This window comes from Mesoplodon bidens (genome assembly GCF_964165515.1).
Source record: "Mesoplodon bidens genome assembly, chromosome: 2".
Taxonomy (NCBI): domain Eukaryota; kingdom Metazoa; phylum Chordata; class Mammalia; order Artiodactyla; family Ziphiidae; genus Mesoplodon; species Mesoplodon bidens.
Window position 1 is genome coordinate 56,264,570 of NC_138177.1, and position 19,451 is coordinate 56,284,020.

At 42.6% G+C, this 19,451-nt stretch overlaps 1 protein-coding gene across 1 annotated transcript in view; it reads right to left on the reverse strand.

Moving 5' to 3' along the window:
- LPGAT1 (lysophosphatidylglycerol acyltransferase 1) overlaps positions 1–9,517 on the reverse strand; it is a 110,224-nt gene extending 100,707 nt beyond the window's left edge. Inside the window, exon 1 of the mRNA XM_081225510.1 lies at positions 9,429–9,517. The gene's annotated coding sequence lies outside the window, so the exon portion shown is untranslated. The remainder of the gene's footprint in view (positions 1–9,428) is intronic.
- Positions 9,518–19,451: the final 9,934 nt, after the last annotated feature.

The following is a 19,451-nucleotide window of genomic DNA, read 5'->3' on the forward strand; positions in this document are numbered from 1 at the left end:
CATATGGGAAGTCAAGTGGTGGGGAAGGGCTAGAAAACTGGGGAGTAGAATGCATCCTTAGTTTAGGAGAATAATTAAAGATCCACTGATATTTGTTGAGATGAGCAAGCCAGAATCAGTGTGTGGTTTGAAATGCACTAAGCAGAACCTGAGGGACAGTAGGGAAGCCCTTGCAATTGTCTGGTTTGAGGTCAGGAGAGCCTGAACCTTGCAGGGTAAGGGAGAGGAGAAGAAGCAAGAACTAGAAGAGATCTAGCCCCTTAGCACTCAGTCTAGATGTTAGATGGCTCTACACTCTCTTTGGACACCTGAAGAACATCATCTGGTGATTGGAACCAACCACTGAAGGCAAATCTGAGAACTATTGACCAGCTGCAGGTCCAGCTCCCTGTGTTACTGGTGGACACAGTTGGCTAGAGGCCCAATGGTGGCTCTAGAGGCCCAACCCAGAAGGACTCCAAGAAACTGGTTTGAGTCTGCTGTCCACTCTGGGATGGGAGGTAGTTCAGTTTAATTGATGAAATAGGGGCGAAAGGAACAAGGGAGCTTGGGGAGCAGAACTGTGCTCTCTCAGTAAGGGCTTGAAGCATCTCTCTTGGGTTTGTGGTCCTAATGCAGGATCGGAAGCAGAGGCTGATGGGAAGGACTTCTCTGGAGGGTACCACCACCAGCCCTGCAGTTTATCCTACGTCAGAGGTTGGAAGGGAATGGAGCAGGCTTGGGGGAATGTAGCATGTTGGACATTTATTCTTGAGTCTTTGCTGCATTGCAAGCTCCCTGTAAGAGACTCTATATTTGTGACCACATTGGGCAGTTATCCCACAATGTCCTCTAGGGAGCTGCCTCTAAATTCATTCTTTCTCCAGGAGGATAGCTTTTACTTTCACAGCAAAGTCAGGCTCCTCTAATAAAATTCTGGCATTGCCTGGGGGGTGGCAGAAGGGGGGTGCTTAGTACATCAGCTTATCTGACCATTTCCTCAGGGGCACAGTTATCCATAGGGAGAGGTGACATACGTAATGGGCTGAGGTGGACTGATGAGGAGAGGTGAGAACACACCTGAGAAACTGAGCCAAAGAAGTGGGGATGGGGATTGTCTGGCCACTGGGGTGACACTGGCAACAAGATGAGACTCCGATTTACAATTTTGCCGCAGGTTCATCCTATAGCCTTATGGAGCACTCACTCCCACTCCCTTCTGTGGTGGTTTGAATTATGTCCACTAATCCTTTGATCTGCCACCCCTCAACAGGTGAAGAGAGCTTGACCTTCCTTCCTTTGATTATGAGCCAGAGTTAGTGACTCCTGCTAATGGAAAGAATATGGCAGAAGTAACTGTGTTACTTCTGAGATGAAGTCATGTGGCTTTCATTTGGCCACTCTCTCTTGGATCACTGGCTCTGGGGGAAGCCAGCTGCCATGTCATGAGGAGAGGTCCCTGTGGCACGGGACCAAGACATCCTGCCAACAGCTGTGTGAGTTCAGCCATCTTAGAAGTGGATCCTCCAACCCCAGTCAAGCCTTAAGATGGCTGCCGCCCCATCAACATCCTGACTCCTACCTCATGGGAGCCACTGAGCAGAACTATTCACTGTTAAGCTGCTCTCGAATTCCTGACCTAAAGAAACTGAAATGATACATGTTTGTTGTTTGAAGCCACTACATTGTGTAGTCATTTGTTATGCAGCAATAGGTAACTATTATACCTTCCAATGGGTCTCAATCAGCTGTTTCAGGTCAATATAATTCAGTGGCTCTTAGCATGGAAGGACCCAACAAATGAAGATTATTAAAACTAATCTTGGGGACTTCCCTGGTGGCGTAGTGGTTAAGAATCCGCCTGCCAATGCAGGAGACACGGGTTCGAGCCCTGGTCCAGGAAGATCCCACATGCTGCAGAGCAACTAAGCTCATGCGCCACAAATACTGAGCCTGTGCTCTAGAACCCATGAGCCACAACTACTGAGCCCATGTGCCACAACTACTGAGCCTGTGCTCTAGAGCCCACGAGCCACAATTACTGAGTCCACGCGCCTAGAGCCTGTGCTCCACAACAAGAGAAGCCACCGCAGTGAGAATCCTGTGCGCAGTGAAGAGTAGCCCCCGCTCACCACAACTAGAGAGAAACCCGTGCACAGCAACGAAGACCCAATGCAGCCAAAAATAAATAAAATTTTAAAAAAGAATCCTTAAAAAAAAGACCAATCTCTGTATTTTGTAGGTAGGGAAATGAGCCCTGATCTGGAATAGGGCTAAAGTGCTTTGCTTTGTTTAATTCTGCCTACTTGAATAAATGCTTTTGAACCTCAGCATAGAAAGTTGTATGCTGGAATATACAAATTCATGCAAAGCACTGGGAGGGAAACAGTACACTTTCTCCATCTGCTCTGATCCCAGAAAGGTGGCTCTTAGGTTCACTAGTCTTGACATCCGTGCTTGAGCAACCTGCCTTGAACAACGACAAATTTTTGAAAATATAGGGCACTGTCTTAGCAAAGTGTCATCTAGCCTAAGGATCCTGGGATGACTTTGGGCTGGTTTGTTTCTGGACCAAACAGGGATTGCTCAGTCAGGGAAGCCAGCCAATGGGGCAGTCGGTGAACATATCTGAAAGGCCCCTGCAGGCATTCTAGAAAGATCTGTGTGGACAAAGGATATCACCTGCCATTTTAGTAAACAAAGGATGTTGCGCCCATAAAGCCATCAGCCACTGTAGCCGCCCCTGACAGTGTGCCCTGAGGGGATTCAAGATGGAGAAAAACAGGATACTGGCCCTAAAATAGTTAAGGTGCATAGCAAAGGAATGATTTCAATGAGCCCAAACTCTTGCATCTTCCCATACATAGAAAAACACTAAAATCATTAACTTGAGATGTCTGTTTTTGTGATTAGCAGTAATCTTTTGATGTTGGACTACATGTTTTGTTTGTTTCTTTGTTTTTCAACAAAAACTCCTATATACCCTGGCTCCTCCCTTACCTCTTTGGAACAGTCCCTCAGAGCCATCTGAGTGTCTGACTCCTGGACTTAGGTCCTCAGTAAGTCCACAGAGTGAAATATAATTCTCAGCTTTTAGGTTGTGCATTTTTTTTTCAGTTATCTGCTTAACTAACCTTGCTTAGCTCATGATAATTTTGGCTAAGTGCTTATCAGCGGCAGTGCTTGTAGCCTAACTGGGGCTGTATTTTTGCTGTAACGTGTCCCAGTTAATGTGCACAGCAAGAGGTTGTGAGGTTTTGGACCCAGGTCCCCAGGTGGACTGGCGTTTTACACGGCTTCTGCTCTGCTCGATTAACTTTGTGCTCCTCCGTGTTACAGCTGCCCTTCCTAACGCTCTGGGGAAGCCAGCAGATGCTTGTTTGAACTGGATTATAGATTACACAGATTCCTTAGGTTAAGGTTCTTAGTCGGACTGGTAGTTAACATTTATTTTTGTATCCCCAAGATTTAGCACAGGGTCTGACTCAAAAATGTTTGAATGAATAAATGAATGGACAAAAGGATGACTACCACTCCCTGGGATGGTGAAATCCCAAAGGCGGGTCAGTCTGGCAAGCTTGATGCCTTTCCTGTTCCTTGCAGACGAGAAGCACCAGCCAGAGATCCTTAATTCTTCACTCAGAGCACAAGGACCTTTACAGATTTTCTTTCCTGTGCTTTATCCTTTTTAAATGCAAACTGCGACACCGGGTTTCACAGAGGCAGAGGATTCTTACTCTGAATCACTCTATTATATTTGAGCCCTACCTTGGCACTACTTCCTGGCCACACTGGACTCTCCCATTCCCAGATGGGCCCTGGGGTTTAGTTCCCATCAAAGACCTCCCAGGAAAGTCTGATATCTTCATCCCCAGTCTGGGCACTCTTAGCCAGGCTTAGCTGACAAAGGCACCTCAGTTCTCCCTTTCCTAACCAAAGTTTCTGGTTGACAATCCCCACTCCTCACCTCAGCCCCAGGGGAAATCATTCTGTACTGAGTTATGCTAATATATTAATCAGATAAGACTCCTGTTTTGTATATCCAGGAGACGGTCATTTTTTGATTTTTAAAGGGGCTTTGCATATCCCTGCTCTGATTTATTGGTTTTAATTTTATTTCTCCTCACGGTTTGCCTCACTGTCTACTTGATGGGGCCCCCAAAACAGCATGTGAGGGTGACCTTCCTTTTGAGTGCTCAGTACTATTGACTGTTCATGGGCACAGCCTAGGCTACAAGGTCAGCACCCTTAGTGAGTCACCTCTCTTTTAAAAATTGCATTTTTTCCCCAGCTTTATTGAGATGTAATTGACATACAACATTGTGTAAGTTTAAAGTGTACAGTGTGATGATTTAATACACGTACATACTGTGAAATGATTACTACAATAAGATTAATTAGTACCTCCATCAACTCACATAATTACCATTTTGTGGTGGTGGTGTTTGTGGTAAGAACAGTTAAGATGTAGTCTCCTAGCACCTTTCGAGTATATAATACAGTATTGTTAACTATAGTACCTTGCTCTACATTAGATCCCCAGAACTTATTCATCTTCTAACTGGACGTTTGCACACTTTGACCAACATCTCCACCCCCAAGTCCCTGGCAACTACCATTCTACTCTGTTTCTATGAGTTCAGCTTTTTAGATTCCACATATAAGTGAGAACACACAGTATTTGCCTCTCTCTGACTTATGTCACTAAGCATAATACCCTCTAAGTGCATCCATGTTGTTGCAAATTTCAAAATTTCATCTTTTTATGGGAAAATTGGTTTTTAAAAAAATTTTGTATTGGAGTAGAGTTGACTTACAATGTTGTGTTAATTTCAGGTGTACAGCAAAGTGATTCGATTATACATATACATATATCTATTATTTTTCAGATTCTTTTCCCAAAAGGTTATTTCAGAATATCGAATAGCATCCCCTGTGCTATACAGTAGGTCCTTGTTGACTATTTTATATACAGTAGTGTGTATATGTTGATCCCAAACTCCTAATTTATCCCTCCCCCACCGCCTTTCCCCTTTGGTAACCATAAGTTTGTTTTCTATGTCTGTGAGTCTGTTTCTGTTTTGTAAATGATTTGTATCATTTTTTTAGATTCCACATATAGGTGATATCATATGATATTTGTCTTTTTCTGTCTGATTTACTTCATTTAGTATGATCATCTCTAGGTCCACCCATGTTGCTGCAAATGACATTATTTCATTCTTCTTATGGCTGAGTAGTATTCCATTGTATATAATGTACCACATCTTCTTTTTCTGTTTGTCTGCTGATGGGCAATAAGGTTGCTTCCATATCTTGCCTGTTGTAAATAATACTGCTATGAACATTGGGGTGCATGTATCTTTTTAATTAGCGTTTTCATTTTCTTCTGATATATACCCAGGTGTGGAATTGTTAGATCATATGGTAGTTCTATTTTTAGTTTTTTAAGGAACCTCCATACTGTTTTCCTCAGTGGCTGCACCAATTTACATTCCCACCAACTGTCTACAAAAGTTCTCTTTTCTCCACACCCTCTCCAATGTTTGTTATTTGTGGTCTTTTTGATGATAGCCATTCTGACAAGTGTGATATGTTATCTCACTGTGGTTTCAATTTGTATTTCTCGGACGATTGGTGACAATGAGTATCTTTTCATGTCCCTGTTGGCCATCTAAATATCTTCTGCCCATTTTTTAATTGGGTTGTTTGGCTTTTTGATATTGAGTTGTATAAGCTGTTTACATATTTTGGATGTTAACCCCTTATTGGTCATATCATTTGCAAATATTATCTCCCATTCAAGTAGGTTTTCTTTTTGTTTTGTCAGTGGTTTCCTTTGTTGTGCAAAAACTTTTAAGTTTAATTAGGTTCCATTTGTTTATTTTTGCTTTTGTTTCCTTTGCCTTAGGGTACTGATCCAAAAAAAAAATGTTACTACAATTTATGTTAAAGAGTATTCTGCCTATGTTTTCCTCTAGGAGTTTTATAGTATCAGTCTTACATTTAGGTCTTTAATCCATTTTGAGTTTATTTTTGTATATGGTGTGAGAAAATATTCTAATTTATTCTTTTACATGTAGCTGTCCAGTTTCCCAGCACAACTTATTGAAAAGACTGTCTTTTCTCCATTGTATATTCTTGCTTCCTTTGTCATAGATTAATTAACCATAAATATGTGGGTTTATTTCTGAGTGCTCTATTCTCTTTCATTTATCTATGTGTCTGTTTTTGTGCCAGTACCATACAGTTTTGATTACTGTAGCTTTGTAGGATAGTCTGAGGTCAGGGAGCTTGTTACCGCCAGCTCTGTTCTTTCTCAAGATTGTTTTGGCTACTCAGGGGTTTTTTTTTGTTTCCATGCAATTTTTTAAACTATTTGTTCTAGTTCTGTGATAAATGCCACTGGTATTTTGATAGGGATTGCATTGAATCTGTAGATTGACTTGAGTAGTATGGTTATTTTAACAATATTAATTCTTCCAGTCCATGAACACAGTATATTTTTGCATCTGTTTGTGTTGCCTCCAATTTCTTTCATCAGTGTCTTATAGTTTTCTGAGTACAGGTTTTTTATCTCCTTAGGTGAGCTCATTTCATTCTTAAAATAATTCTGTGAGGAGGTAGTAAAATTAGTCCCCTGGGCTCTGTTGCTCCCTGTATTCATTTGCTAGGGGTTTTGGAGGCTGGAAGTCTGAGATCAAAGTATTGTCAGGGTTGGCTCCTTCTAAGGGCTGTGAGTAAAACATCTGTTCCAAGCCTCTCTCGTTGCCTTGGCTTCTCCCTGTGTCTCTTCACATTGTCTTCCCTTTATTTGAATCTGCCTCTGTGTCCAAATTTCCCTTTTGATAATGACTCCAGTCATACTGGATATGGGCCCACCCTATTGACCTCATTTTAACTTGATTACCTCTTTGAAGACCCTATCTCCAAATAAGTTCACATTTTGAGGTACTGAGGGTTATGGCTTCATCACAAGTATTGCGGGGTGGGGCGTGGAGGGACACAGTTCAACCCATAACAATCCCCAAATTACTGAACTGTAGGTTTCCTAACAAAGATACACGGAAGCTGGTGCTGGCCACCTCAGTGAGGTAGAGGCAGGAGACAGCCTATGCTATGCATGAGTCACTCACAGTTCATAAACCCACTCACTAGGGTCACTCTCCAGGAGTGAAGCATTCTACCTGATTCACTTGCTAAAAACAAAACAACAAGGCCCAAATGGAGTCACTTGTGCTGAACCCACGTCACCAAAATAAAACTTAGTACCTACCTAATTGCAGTTTCAGCCTCTCCCAGGAATGTAATTTTAAACCAGTCAATCTGGAATTTCCTGGTCAGCAGTAGTGTGGTAATCCCCTCAATAGACCCCTTCCATCCCCCAAAGAAGGATGTGGTAATCACTCTTTCTTCTGCCTGCCCCCCTCTGTCTATAAAATCCTTCCATTTTGTATGATCCTCGGAGCTCCTTTCTAATCCCTGGATGTAATGCTGCCCCATTCATGAATCGCTGGATAAAACCAATTGGGTCCTTAAATTTACTCAGTGAATTTGTTTTTTAACACACCAAAAAGTCAAATATTTTGATTTTTTGAAGAGGTACCAAAAGATCTAGATTGAATTAGACTTTGATTCCAGGATCAGCCACCTCTTTAACTCTGAGTGACCCTAGAAATTCCTGTAAGTTCGTTTCAAGAATAAACAAGGCCTGGGCCAGCCACTAAAGCAACCACTGAGAAACGGAACAGAAAGGACAAGAGAGAAAGGATATATTAGGAGGGATGTGAAACCAAGGAGAAGGAAGTGGAGTGTTGAGGAAAGAGGAAAGAAAAAGGAGGTCAGAGAACTGCAAACTGCTTCCAGTCACCTGAGATTTAAATTGCACCTCCTGGCTGGAGATCAAAGTAACATATGTAAATATGTTTTCAAAGATTAAAAGTGTTATGCAATTGTAAAGTGTTATTTTCTAAGGCAGAAATACCACGACATTTTACCCTTTGGAAACTGGTTTTCTGACAGACTGCTACCTCGTCTTCTCTTCACTTAATTTTTTTTTTGCTGTACCCGGGCCTCTCACTGTTGTGGCCTCTCCCGCTGTGGAGCACAGGCTCCGGACACTCAGGCTCAGCAGCCATGGCTCATGGGCCCAGCCACTCTGCTGCATGTGGGATCCTCCCGGACCGGGGCACGAACCCGTGTCCCCTGCATCGGCAGGCGGACTCTCAACCACTGCACCACCAGGGAAGCCCATCCTTCACTTAATTTTTTAGCCACAAATAAAACATTGTAACTCTTCTGTAAGTCACCAGCATCCATCTTCATCGCTTTGAGGAGGTTTGTGTTATAATCAGCAAATATGAAAAACTTCCAAGGCACATTAACCTCCTCCGTGCTAACCTAACTGGGAGTGGCAAGTTAAAACACTTCCTGCCTCCTGAGGTCCCAGCAAACTCTTATTGTAGAAGGCAAGAGAGTTGGAATAAATGTCACTGACTCTCAGCTTTCATATTTTGCTCCTGGTTTTGCCTAAGATCCTGTGAATAGAAATTCAGCTGTGTTCCAGAGCCTTCCAACCACTGATTCTCAAAACTACCCAAGGCCAACCTGACGGGCCTCAAACAGACCCAAGAAAGCAACTCTTTCCTTTAGTCCTTTCGGCCAAACTACTGACAAGTCCATACACTCTAGTTTTTAGGTACATCTAGGAGCTAGTCTCTAGTAGCTTGATAAGTGAATTATTAAAAGATAATCTAATTTAGAATTCATAAACCAAAATCAATGAGATACTAGTTCTTATCGAGGATTTCTAATTTCTAATTTAGTATCCCACCAAGAAGTCTGGCTTCCAGGGGAAGCTCTGATGGAGCCTCGCCCACACCTGACTGTCTCTAGACCAGTGCTTTGTCATTAGTTTACAGTCAGTATTGCCATATTTGGGTCAAGGTCTTCAATTGCTGCCATTCTTGCTTTAATTATAATTTACTGTTAACTTAGCTTCATCATTATCAAGTTAGTTGCGATTTGGTTAGCCTTAAAGCAACTAGTGTCGCATATTTGCTTCAACTGTATTTTTTGGCCTCTAATTTTCCAGTAATTATACCTAAAGACAATTATGCATTGCAATTTGAATATGAATCATGTATGCCCTAGCTGCTAAAGCACATTGACACTTAACTCCCCCCAAATATACTTTACAATGGCCCCTCAATAGTATCCCTGAGTTATTTTTCCATTGGGACGTGAGAAAGGATGGGGTTGATTGGCTGTGGGCTATTTTGCCCAGCTTAAAGTGGGCTCAAGGAGGAAAAGAAAAGGTTGAAAACCACTGTCTTACACTTGAGGAATAAACAACTGAATATACAGCACATCTTGCAAATAGCTTATAAGTGGCATGTGCAAACTCGTTCCCCTTGATAGATGCCTGGGAAATGAATGTCCACACTTACCTTCTTTCACCCCCTACTCAGCTGCAGGCTTGCTGTGCTTGTAGCAGGAAGCAATGGAGTCTGACGGATCAGGCGGCAGAGCAGCAGTAATGAATGGGAGGGGGTGGGGCTGTTCCGAGCAAAGGTTTTCAGGGCAACTGTAAATATGAGAGGCAGGGGCACAAACAACACTGAGCTCTGCAAACAGTGGCCGAAGCCCGCAGCCAGAGGTTTCTGTTCAGGGCTGTGATAACTGCTGGTTGTACATTAGTAAATGGCAGTGACCATGAAAGCCCAAAGAGACTTTGGAAGACTGGGCATTCACACATTCAGGAATCCCTCTAAGCTGGGCCTGGGCTGACCGCAGGCACAACCATGGTCTCACACGCTCCCTTTCCTGTGGATCCCACTGAATTTCATTTGTGTCTCTTTTGTAACACTGTGTTCTGTCTTGCTTTATAGTGGTTTATGAAGGTCTAATTCCCTTGCAGACTTCATTTCTTTGGGGGTAGGACCGGGTTTCACCTGTCTTCAGGGGACAGCTTGACAGAATGCCAGCAGTGGAGTTGGGGGATCAGCCTTCTGTTAGAATTTTCTCTATCCTAAGTACTGAAAACCCAACTCAAGCTTTCACCAAAAACAAACAACAAACAAACAAACAAAACCCCAAACGAAGAAAAGTATTGATACACAGAGGTATTAATAGTTTACATTATGACTTAATCCAGAGACTCTAAGACTTTCAGATCTCTCTCTCTCTCATAAACAGATAGAAGGATGGATGGAGAGCTAGACATGGAGAGATAGAGATATATCTCTCAATGTCTCTCTTTTTTCACACACACACTCAATTCTGCTTCTTTCTGTATTGCCCTCATCTTCTCCTACAAATGAGCTTCCTCCATACAAGTGCTTGTAAATAGTTTATCTCATTTCTGCTTAGCAACCCAGAGTGGGGAAGGACTTCTCTTTCTCTGATCAGCATATACAAGTCCAAGGAAGTCTCTGATTGGCCAGATCTGCGTTGCAAGCTTACCCCAGGGAGGGGAGAAGGGTTTTGTGATGGACAGTCCCACCAGAATCTCCTGGTAAAGTGGAGAGAGAAAATTCCCCAGAGGAAAGGGTATTTGTAAATTCTGTTACCAAAAATAAGGATTTGGGGGGTGCGGGTGGGAAGGAAGCGGAAGTTGGGCCCACAAAATAGGAGCTGTCCATTTCAATGGATGGGATGCCATAGGTAAGGGGACAGGGCCTTGTACTGAAATAGACATTAAACTGAGCCATCCATTTCCTCCTTCTTTGGGCAGTTCCCAGTCCCTCTGTTCTTGGAGCCTCCTACTTCCTTCCTTAAATATCCTTGTCCCAGCCGCACCTAAAGTCACTTCTGGGACTGTTGGGGAACGGCAGCCGAAGGGAGCTGAAAGGACCCTCCCCTGCTTGACTCTCTCCAGGAGCAGGAGAGAAAATGCTTTTGATCTGGAACAGAAGGAAGGTTCACAGGGAAATAAGAAAGCTGTAGTAGAAAAGAAAGGAAAGCTAGCACTGTGAGGCCATAAGGCCTATTCTCTCGAGTGCCTGAGAGGAGTTAGGAGCTGGGTCACAGCAAGTCCCATTAGAATTAGTGGCAGGGTTCAGAGAGGTGCCATTCAACTGACACGCAGGGTTACTGTTCTCTTTCCCCTCCTCTCTTCCCTCCTGCTTTTTCTCTTCGCTGTTTCCGCGTTATCAGAGACCTCCAGGCAATGTTCCTTCCCTTGACAGAGGCTCAGCAGGGGGAATGCTGCAGTCCAGAGCTGAGGTGTTGAAGCAGGAAGCAGAGAGTGATTTAACTTGGGCTCTGATGGACCTGGGGGTGTAGGCATAACTGGTTTCAGTCCAGTAACCTGCTCCATGAGGCTTTTCTTGGAGTCAGTGGCCCAGAAGACATCTGCAGAGGAGGATGGTTGACAAACCAGGCTCCTGAGCCCGTAGCAAGTGTGGCCCTGGCAATGGATTCAGTGCCAGTGGGAACCAGGATCAGGGGCACAAGGACGACTGCACCTGCACAAGGATTTGCGCTGAGTCCTTGTTTGTTTTTTGGTTTCGTCATTGAAATCATATTCCAGTAAGACTGGAGGTGCAGAGAGAAGGAAGTAATATGTGGTTTCCATAGTTCTTGGCCATAGCTGGGAGGCCAATTGGCACAAGAGTTTGGGTACAGGAGAAATTCAGTGACGGGAGTTTAAGAACCACCTGCAGGGCAGTTGTGATGCACAGGAAAGAGAATGGGATGTGGCGTCAGCAGATCTGAAGTTAAAGCCTGACTCAACTGCTCATTCACTATGTGGTCTTGGACAGGTTCCTCTGCTCCTCTGTGCCTCAGTTTCCTCATCAGAAAGAGTCAAGACAATAATACTTCACAGGGTCATTGTCAGCAAGAAAAGAGCAAATACTGTAACGTGGCATTCCATTTTTGGGTGTCAATTACCTTCCCCAGGAAGCTGTAGGGTGTAATTGTTAAGAGCTCAGACTCTGGAATTTGAGAGAACTGAGTTCAAATCCCCGTTTGAAATTACAAATAGATATTTATGTATGAAATGATGAGATGTCTGGGATTTGCTTCAAAATAGTGCAGGAAGGGGAGAGTCAGTGGGGATGTTGTGGAATGAGACTGGCCATGAGTTAACAATGGCTGAAACTGGGTGATGGATATATGGGGTTTATTATACCAATCTGCGTACATTGTATATACGGGCAGTCCTCACTTTGCATGGTTCTGATATGCACGGATTGCAGTTACCATGGTTTAGTTAAATAGTACCAGTCTCCCCGCAACACAGCTCAAATTTCAGTGACCACAGGATATTAACTGTGAGTAATTGCATAAAGTACACACTTTAGTGCACAAACTACTGCATAAAAAGCAGGTGCCCATTATCATCAGCCTTCTGTCACAACACTTCTTTCAAAGTCTGTCTTTGGTTATTGGTCACTGCCCATCTGCTGTTAGGTTAACACACAGACACAAAGCATGTGCTGAGTTGCCTCCTTGTCTCCTAGTGATAAACCTATGTGACATTTTACAAAAATGGATAATCAAAAAGAGAGATTTGGCCAACAGAAATGAAAATGGACCAAAGAAATGAACAGTGATGACACTGAAAATGAAATTAGAGCTTATCTACAGGTGAACTTGTAGATAAATAGCCGACTGTGGGGAGGTCGACATTGCCGCCATTCAAGGCTGTGGACACAGCCAGAGGAGTCAGTGAAGGCAAACTCAGGGAAAACAGTGGTTGTGACGAAAAGATGATGATATTCCAGAGGAAGTGACACCTGGAAACACCTTCACATTGAAGGTACTCTTGGAGGTGCTTCACAACATGGAAAGCTCCAAGGACGAAGTGTTAGAAGCTGATCTACACTTAGAAAGAGCATGACAATTCACCAAGGCATAGAAAATATGCTTACTCATTCTGTGACGTGAAGGCAAGCCCTGTTCAAACTACTCTTGATACATTTCTTACAAAGAAATAAACATTTTCCTTTTCAAAGTGTCTAATGTTTTAAATTACAGTGTACTAAATAAATACTAGCTTTACTCTTTTTTTCATCTCCCTATGTATTTACAACGGACAGTAAGGGAAATTTTAATGTTCTGACACAAATGTTTGAAGGTCACAAACGAATTGTAATTTTTTCGTTGTTTATTAAGATTGCTTTGCGTGGTTTCAGCTTACACAACCATTTTCACAATCCTGCGCTACTGTGGAAGGTTTCCATTTTGACATTTTCAATACTGAATATTTTTTTTTCTAATCCCCATTCAACCACTTTCTTATGAAAATTATTTAATCTTCCCGTGTCTCAATTTCCTCACCTGTCAAATGGGGATAACAGTAGCATTCATTTTGCTAATTGTTGTGAAGATTTAACAAGTTAATGCCTGTCAAGCACTCAGCAGAGTGACATAAATAAAAGATTCAGTGAACAGTGGCTGCTATTATATTTACAGATCTGGACCAGAGGGAGATAGAAGACACTGAAAGGTCACAGAGTATCAATGTGTTATAATAATCATCGTCTACCATTAGATGCCTCACAGCAATTCCTGTTTTCATACTTCCTTAAAATGCTGCCTTCTGCTACACGGAGGTATTTCAGCACACTTTTTCTTAAGGAGCCTCCAAATCTGGATAAAGACACAGTGATGTAGCTCAGTGTTTCTCCACTTCTTTTTTTTTTTTCACTATTACCACCCCCCTCCTGCCCCACGGGAGCCTTTTTAGACATCTTTTCCCTAATCTACACCCTCATGAAATATTAATAGCATAGCTACACTGTATATTCATGTGTTCATGTACTATATGTAGATTTGTGCTTTACATAGAAAAGGAATAAAGTCCTACCCCAACCAATATTTTACCCTCTCGGGAGGATATCATTGCTAGTGAGAATGATAGCATGATGTAGATGAAAATGTAACAGACATGTTGATTGCCTATTCAATGTCCTTATTGTCATCTTCATCTTCCTATGACTACCCCATCCATCCATCCCCAACCCACTGCTTTCCCCTTTCCAAGGGAACCCTAATATTTTATTTATTTATGTCTGTCTGTATGTATGTTAATCCACTGTCATGCATGTGGTCATGTACTTCATTAAGCCAATTAGGTAATCCCATCCTCTTTGCTAGTGATTTCACTAGTGATTGGTTAGGAATGGGTGTGTGATACAATTCTGGGCAACGAGATGTGAGGGCAAATCCGCCAGGTGGCTTTGGGGAAAGGTTTCTTCATGACAAAAAATGGACACACCAGAAGAGATGGTCTAACTTTTTCCCTTGGATGTTGGCAGGTTTAGATGAGTTACTTAAACTCTGACAGCTAGCTATGTTTTGTCCATCAGATGAATTAGCTTAAGAACCCAACTGACATGCTGAAGATACAGAATGAATGGAAATAACCAAGGTTTTTGATGACATGGAGTTGCTGAAGTAATCAATCCTGGAGCTGCCCTACCTTGAGACTTCTTGTTATATGAGATAATACTTTTTCTTTTTGCTTTGGCTTGCTGAGTCACTGTTTTCAGATACTTGTAGCCAAAAAGATCCCAGGTGATGTTGGGGGGAAAAAAGAGTTATGACAACAAAATAATTTTGAACAAATGTATTACTAAAAAGTCAAGGTATCCACATAAATTGAGGATCATTGCATTTGGAGACAAGATTGGAAACGCATTCCTGAATAACCTTATCCACGTTCATAGCTCCAGCACCCAGACCCCTGAAGTATCTGGGTTTGAACCCTATTCATCCATTGATCACATGGATGGGCTTGGTAGATTACTCATTTGAGTGTCAGTTTCCTTTTTAGTAAAACTGAGACAAGAATACCTGTACTGGATTGTGAGAATCAAAAGAAATAATACCAACGAAGTGTTTAGAACAGGTCTGGCATATATATTTAATATAAAATAATATGTAATAAAATTTACATGTACTATATATATTTAATAAAAGGTAACTCTTATTGTTATCATTTCCTTTACGCCGATGGCTTCCAACACAACCTCTCCATCTCTGTCTGGTCCCAAATTTTCTCCAGATATTCTCACTTGGATATCTCAATGTTACTATAAATCTAACTAATTTCCTGCCTCCTTCCTCTAAACCACACTTCCCCTCCTGTGCTCTGGATCCAACATTCTTAGCCTAGAATGCATTTCTACTTCAGCATCCTTAAAAAAATGTATCTGTGTGGACCCAGCTCCTTGATCCCTCAGGCATTATAAACGGTCTTCTCTAGTCTCCCAAAGCACTTTGTGTCTCTCATGTCGTTTTTCATTATGAGTAGATTATAAACCTGTCTTCCCCAACTGTAAGCTTCTTGCAGACTGAGGCTATAATAGGGAGATGGCATAGCATCCTTTCTGCCATTCCCTGCCAGTACCCTGATTTTTACTCAAGTATTTACTCTCTGGTCTATTAGATTTGGGAAAAGACAACCCCTATCTTCCAGCTAAAGAGGTAGGTTTTTATTGCCTAGATGTAATCCCATCCTGCCTGTCAAGGCACTTAGCTTAGGCCTGGGTTTCTGAACCAGTCAATGCCTGACATTTCTTTCCACATGGGGATTGGTTTTGAAAGGAGCATGTGACCCTAGTCTGACCAGTGGAAAATCAGGTGAACTTTGCTAGGTCATTCTGGGAAAGCAGGGTCTATGCTTTTAAAAGTGAAACTTCATAAAAGCTTTCCTCTCTTTTGTAAATCCTGGTATCTAGAAGAGCCATTTATCACAATGTGGGAAGCCAACCCGAAGAGGAGGCCCATGCACAGAGGGGAAATGACCTGGGAGCCACCCAGTTAATTCATCCCTGAAGCCTGCCCTATCTCTCAACTTCCATTTACATGAGCCAAAAATATTATTTATTAAATTGAAGTAACTTGTAGTAGGAAGAGTCCTAACGGATACAGGGACTCTATCTTCAACTTTGTATCCACTGTATATCTGTCACATGACAGGCATTCAATAAATGCTTGTGGGTTGGATGAGCCCATGATTCTAATATGGTTCCCCGCTGGCTCTCTGGATCTTGCCTGCAGAGCAATTTTCTCCACACAAATCCCCATCAGCTCCCCTCCTCATCTGAACTTTTGGTAGGAGTAGGTTGTTTTCTTTTTTTTTTTTTTTTGTGGTACGTGGGCCTATCACTGTTGTGGCCTCTCCCGTTGCGGAGCACAGGCTCAGCAGCCATGGCTCACGGGCCTAGCTGCTCCGCGGCATGTGGGATCTTCCCGGACTGGGGCACGAACCCGTGTCCCCTGCGTCGGCAGGCGGACTCTCAACCACTGCGCCACCAGGGAAGCCCAGTAGGTTGTTTTCTAAAACTGAAACAAAGCATCCTAAAGTGACAGGAATGTTCATGTCTACCCAGTCCAGCTCTCTCTTGGAAATTCCTGGATGAACACAGGCAAATCTAAACTCACTGACCCTCCTTTTTCTAGACTTTGGACTTCGACCTTTAGATGGCAATTGTGGTTATCATTTCAACATACTTTCATGAAGTTTTAAACTTATTACTTCCTGGGGATAACACTGGAATCACATAATTTAATCAATAAGCGATCTACAAGTCACATTTTAGGGTGTATTATTGTTATTAAGTATTCAATCACCAAATATTTGAGATGCAAAGTCCCATGGAATGATATAATTTCTAAAAAGTTTTCTATTGTTTATTTTCTTCATTTCTGGATGTAGATTATTAAGAGCTGTATTGTCAGTGAGTAGTATTTCTTGGTTTGAATATCTTATCCTGTGTCTAATTTCCTCCTGCCCCCATCATTTATTGTTTTAAATGGTACTCTCCTATCTTAGGGACAGCAAATGGGCCAGAGATCGGCAGTGATCCTAAAGCAGACATCCATAAGCTGCCCAGGACCTAGGAGATGGTCTTACATGAGAGTATCATCCAACCACATTGCTTTATACTGTGCTTGGCTAACTAGGTAAATCATCTCTCAGAGATTCTGAACGTGAACCACAGATAGAGAGGGACACATAAAGAGGAATGAAAAAATTAAGCTCAACCACATTAAAATTAAGTACTTCTGTTCATCAGAAGACCAGATAGGGCTTTCCTGGTGGCGCAGTGGTTGAGAGTCCGCCTGCCGATGCAGGGGACACGGGTTCGTGCCCCGGTCTGGGAAGATCCCACATGCCGCGGAGTGGCTGGGCCCGTGAGCCATGGCTGCTGAGCCTGCGTGTCCGGAGCCTGTGCTCCGCAACAGGAGAGGCCACAACAGTGAGAGGCCCGCATACAGCAAAAAAGACCAGATAGACAGTGAAAAGATAAGCCATAAAGTGGGAGAAAATATTTGCAACATTATGTAAGTGACTGTTACATAAAAGAGTTCCTAAAAATTAACATGAAAGAGATACACAACCCAATAGCTCTATCCAAAAATTTTGAATAGGCACCAAAGGGAAAGTCCAAATGGCCAATAAACAATATGAAAAGGTATTTAGCCTCAGTAGTCATTGGGAAATGTGAGTGAAGCCCCAACAAGACACCATTATACAACCACCAGATTGGCAAAATTAAAATATCTGAAAATAACATAGACAAGGGTATGAAACAAGGGGAACACAAATACACTGCAGGAGGGAGTATAATTGCTACAACTACTCTGAGAGAGTTTGGCATTACTGAGTGCCTTATGACTCATCAACTGCACGCCTAAGAACGTACCCCAGAGAAATCTGTCCGTAGTGCACCAAGAAACATGTAAAAGAATGTTCAGAACATAATAGGAAAAAAAGCAGAAACAACCTAAATAGCTATACATGATAGAATGGATAAATAAATTATGGCATATTCTTACAATGAAAGACTATTGGGCAATGAAAATGAACAAGCAATAGCAATATGCAACAACATGTTTGAGCCAAGCTGGCAGTAAAAGAGTATGGAAGCGATATGGCCGTTGCCCTTCATGGCTGATGGCTTTGCCTTCTGGGAGCTTCTTTATCTGTTTCCTCTCTCACAGCATCTGAAGTGAGCTTTGGATTAAGCCCTCTTTGGAGCTATGCAGATTTCCCAGCCAGCTTCCTGCTGGTGCAAATGTTGGGGTCCAAGGGTTGTTTTTTGCCTTAAACACCTGGAGACTTTTTTTTTTTTTTTTTAATGCTTGTAGTTTCTTTGAGAATGTAATTGCCTTGAAACTTGAGAAGGCTTCAGTCAGTTCCATGAGCCAGTCACCACTCTCAAGTTCTTCTCTGAACATAGGTCTTTAAGTTGCTTTACTTCTTTGCTTTCTTGATCAACTAGTGATTTTCTCTCTCATTTTAATGATGGCTACCTTTAGTCCACCTGAAATGACACTTAGTCCCTTTTTTAAAAAATTAAGTAATTTATTATTTTTGGCTGTGTTGGGTTTTCGTTGCTGTGCGCGGGCTTTCCCTAGGTGCGGCGAGCAGGGGATACTCTTCGTTGCGGTGTGAGGGCTTTTCATTGCAGTGGCTTCTCTTGCTGCGAAGCACAGGCTCTAGGCATGTGGGCTTCAGTAGCTGTGGCACGCGGGCTCAGTAGTTGTGGCTTGGGGACCCTAGAGTGCAGGCTCAGTAGTTGTGGCGCATGGGCTTAGTTGCTCTGTGGCATGTGGGATCTTCCCAGGCTAGGGTTTGAACCCGTGTCCCCTGCATTGGCTGGCAGATTCTTAACCACTGCGCCACTAGGGAAGTCCCAGATCCTTAGTCCCTTAGTCTCATCTTTGGAACAGGCCTGGCTCTTGGTTTGGCTGAGAGGTTTTAATGACCCTTTGAAAAATGCTTTGAACAACCACAATTTTAGCTCTTCTTATTTGGGGTAAAGAAGAAATTGACTTGTCTGACTCTGTAAAAATCCACGATTCTGGACATACTCTGCAACCTGGTCACTTCTTGCCTGAACTTGTTGTAATATCTTACTAAAAAGCGGGAAGGAGCAGCTAGTACACACTGACAATGGAGTTTTATGCAATTACTTCCTTTAGAATTAGGGGCTTAGTAGGCAAGTGGTCTGTCCTTCAAATTATCACAGATGATGATCTTGTCAAATGTTTTTGCCTCAGCATAACAAGACACTGGCTTTCCAGTAAAAAAAACATCAATTTCTTATCTCTCCAGTAAAAAACAATGACACATATTTTGAGTTTTTGTAACGGCAATACCATACTTTTGGAAACAATTTCTATATTAGTTAGGGTAAGGTTATAGATGGATAAAAAAGAGGCCTATCAATAATCCCACACCTTTAAGAAGACAGAAGTTTATTTCTTTCTCAGGTAACAGTCCAGGGTGGCTCTGTTCTGCCTGATCACTCAGGGATCCAACTTCCTTCGCTCAGGATTCCAGTCTCATCTTGTTAAGCCACTTCTCCAATCCCTAGGCCTTGATGTTATCTGCATAATCAAGGTTCAGTCAGTGCCTTGCCAGGGTCTCAGTGTGTGGGAAGGGGGAAGAGACTGGGGAGGAGACACATCCAGGTGTTAAGTGTAGGCCTGGAAATGGACCCACTCAC